Raw genomic sequence first — 3,367 nt, forward strand, 5'->3', positions numbered from 1 at the left:
TTTAAAAAATATATATTATATATTAAATGTTTCTTCAATATCGTCACCCAAGATTTGTTGCGCTTCCTATGATCTTCTTATATCCGTCTTGGCTTGGGCCTTGGCATAGAAATACATGAGTTAGAAAACAAATGCCAGCTTAATTATAAGGGCTTAACGCTAATTAAGGGCATTTAAAGTGACCTAATACTAAAATACAATTTTAGCTACCTTTCTTAAAATACCCCCTCCATTAAACTCTTCTATGCTACAGGTTTTTTTTTTTTTTTTAGCATTTTGTCACTGTTGCTCCCCGTGCCAAGTATTATGGACTAAAAAAATAGAAAAAGATATACCATTTTTAATTAAAAAAAAAAAATGCTTTTGGACATAAATTTCTTACAAACGGGATGGTAGGGTTCTTATAACTCGACTTCTAAAAGTGACATGTATTATTTAAACGTGTGAGAAGCATATGTTTTATTATTAATGCTATTGAAAAAAAAAAAAAAAAAAATTATGTTAGAAGTACATACAGATATATGTCACTTTCTTAGAGGCGGGGTTATAGGAACTACCTAGTTTGTAGAAAATTGATGTCATTTTTTTAAAGGAAAGATACAGACAACTATTTCAATTAGGGAAAAAATGCTACAATGGTCCTGAGTAATGGACTTTTATCTAATCGCTCTCCAAAGTTCAAAAGTTATCAATTTATTCTTCAAGGTTAAAACGGTTAGATCTTTTTGTCCACCTTTCGTTAAATTTTTAATGGTACTGGCCCAATCTAGAAGATGACACTAGTTAAATTTTTATTGGATACGACGCAATACCAACAGAAGGTAGAAAAGGAATCTATTTGATAGCGGTTCTAACCTTGTGAAATAAATTGATAATTTTTAAACCTTAAAAGACAATTTGATAAAGGTTCATTCATGAATAAACAAATAGAGTATTTCTCCCTCTCAATTTTTATTGAGGATATTAACAATTAATTTTTTTGCTGAGAGATTGCAAATGTGAAGGGACACTATTCATGAATATTTCTTGACACCTTTGAATGGGACAATGGTTACCTCATTCGGAATGGGCTCACTTTTGTGGATTTTAAGGACAATTTGAAAAGATACCTCAAGAACTATTGGTTCAAGAATTTCTTCCTAAAATAAGCTATATGTTTCGGACCGTGATACAGCGCACGCCAGCTAAAATTTTTTTTTTTCTTTTTAATTAGAAAAAAAAATAAAAAAAAATACACTGGCGTGCGTGCTGTTTTACTTCACCCGTATGTTTCTCCTTAAATAAGATGTAACTCTCACAAAGTGAAATAAATAAAGAGAGAAAAAAATCGTCATTCTCTAGCCTAGCTAATTAGAGATTTCTTTCTTTCATATGTTCTAATTTTGTAAGCTTTCTCTAATTTAATCTATAAAATTTTCATGTGTCTCTTAAGCGTGTGTGAAACACATACTTCTTTTAATAGCAAAAAAATAGTTGGGAGAAATTCTATTAAAAATGCATGTACTCATCACATGCAGTTAAAAGAAGCATGTATATATTTCTCACATGCTAAGGCAGACATGACAATTTTGACTCTTGGGAAAACCTAATTACGACCATTTTTATAATAAATGCAACCATTACTTACAATTGTCTTTAAAAACTCTTTTTATTTAAGAAACAATAAAAATCCAACTTTTAGCTTCTAGCCGAACGTTTGATGGAGGACTACCGAACGTTAGACCTTAACCCTAGTGCAAATGTTCAAGACTAGACCACACCTAAACGTTAGATCCATAACCCTAGAACCGTTAGGTAAAAATACACCGAATGTTCGAGCATAATACCGAACGTTCGATGACAATTTGAAAATCAATTTTAACCAATTCTCTACGTTGTCCAGCATGCAACCCACCCCACGCCTATAAATACCACCCCACTTCTGCCCTTTAGCCTCCACTCATCACTCTCACACCCCCCTCAACCCTAAACATAGAAAGAGAAGTGATTTATTGAGAAAAAAAAGGAGGAGATTTGAAGTGAGTTGTCATCTTCAAAGGTAAACTCCTCTAAGCCAAGTTTTGCTTTTATATTATGATGTGATTTTTCCTGTTTGTTATAAATACCATAATGAGTTATGAAATTATCCTTCTTAAAGAGCAAAGGTTTTCAAATGTTTTAAACACTATTTCTTTTCCTATGTTTTTGCTAATGTTTTTAGTATCACTCTTGTTGTTATAATTGTGGTTTTAAATTATTACTATTTATGTCCCTTAGTCAAAGTCTTCTGTTGTAGTCTCTCTTCGGAGATGATAAGATCCTTGAGTATTATTCCAAGAAGAATAAGACTGGGAGGCAAACCATAGAGTCAATTACCAGTCAATTGATTTCATTGAAGCGTTACAAAAAAGGCATGATAACCTTGCCCTGTAGATGGCAAAAACTGAGGCAAGCAAATCAAGGGCTGACCTTACTTTGTAGATGGCACAAGCAGCGGTAAGCAAAGTAAGGACATAGATAAATGGTACAAGATGTTATGAAAATGACAAAGATGAGCATGAGCATGCATGACATAATGATTTATGAGAATGATGATCTATTTTATGAGGGATTTTGCTAGGCGTAATAGTATGCATATGTGACGGGATATGTAACCAAGCATATGGATATTGTTACGAATGGTTTTGCATATAATGATTTACATTTTGGTTTTATGCTAGATGTAATAATATGCACATATGGTGGGAGATGTAACTGAGCATATATATAATGTTACAGCTAGAATGCACAAGATGACTTTCATATATGTTTTATTACCTAGTTGTACTTGTAGCATGTGTTCGTCCGTAAAATCGAATACACAACTATGGGTATAGCTAAGCTATATAATATATAAGTACGTATGATTTAGACGGGCTTGTATGTGTATGTTCTGAGTGGAAGATTTGAGCTTACATGTATATTCACAACTAGATAGTATGTTTTCAAATCACTCCCAAGATTATGGTGTTTACTTTATCGGCTATGGCTATGTAGACATTATTGTAAACTTGTGTAGTTGTGAGAGGTTGGCTCAATGGAAAAGTTAGTAGTTTTTATACTTACAGAGACTGTGGACTCATACATCGGTTGTGTGCTTGCGACTTGCTTCGTGAACACGTAGATGATGTTGTTGATACAGGTATAGGAACAGTTGATGGAGATCTTGTAGCCATGTATTTGGGCTACTATGATGACAGAGGTCATGATGTGCTAAATGTCTTTTGGTCAAACTAATTATTAGTCCCCTTTTTGTATAGACATTACTTGTACATGTCTAAACAATTAATATTTTGTTTATGGCTTGTGTCGCCAGTGACACTTTTATATGTCAATTTTATTCACCTAT

The sequence above is a fragment of the Corylus avellana genome, chromosome ca2, assembly GCF_901000735.1.
Source record: "Corylus avellana chromosome ca2, CavTom2PMs-1.0".
NCBI lineage: Eukaryota > Viridiplantae > Streptophyta > Magnoliopsida > Fagales > Betulaceae > Corylus > Corylus avellana.